Source organism: Globicephala melas, chromosome 8 (assembly GCF_963455315.2).
Source record: "Globicephala melas chromosome 8, mGloMel1.2, whole genome shotgun sequence".
In the NCBI taxonomy this organism is placed as follows: Eukaryota; Metazoa; Chordata; class Mammalia; order Artiodactyla; family Delphinidae; genus Globicephala; species Globicephala melas.
This window is the reverse complement of record NC_083321.1, coordinates 7161304-7161792: the sequence shown is the minus strand read 5'-3', so window position 1 is coordinate 7161792 and position 489 is coordinate 7161304.

The window sequence follows — 489 nt, the reverse complement described above, 5'->3', positions numbered from 1 at the left end:
CCGGGTGGGCCTACTGTCCTGCTCGCAGTCTCTCCCGCCGCCTCCTGGGTAAAGCGGCACACGGGCATTCCCAGGTGGATGGGAGAGGGAGGGCTTGGAGGAGAGGGCAGGGATGCCGGCTTCGCAACTTCCAGGTTCAAGAAACCTCAGAGAGTAAGAGAAAGATGGGCTTCCACAGTTCCTCATTTCTTCACAGTCGCTGCACAAATGGGGAAACTAAGGCCGAGAGGGGTAGGGACTTACCCAAGGTCACGCAGCCAACCCGGGCGTGGGGGACCGGTTCCTCGAGCCCCGTCCGGCGCCCGGAGCCTGCGCCCCAGGGCGCGGGGGTGGCGTGGGGGGGAAGTCGGCCCTGCCCAGGAGCCGGTCTGCGGCTAGGACCCGGCAGGGTGGGGCTGCCGTTTGCAGAGCGTCCGGCAGGGGTCGTTTCGCCCGCCAGCCCGGCCCCTCCTCCGAGCAGCTGCCTCAGCCCGAGGTAATCTCGGCCCC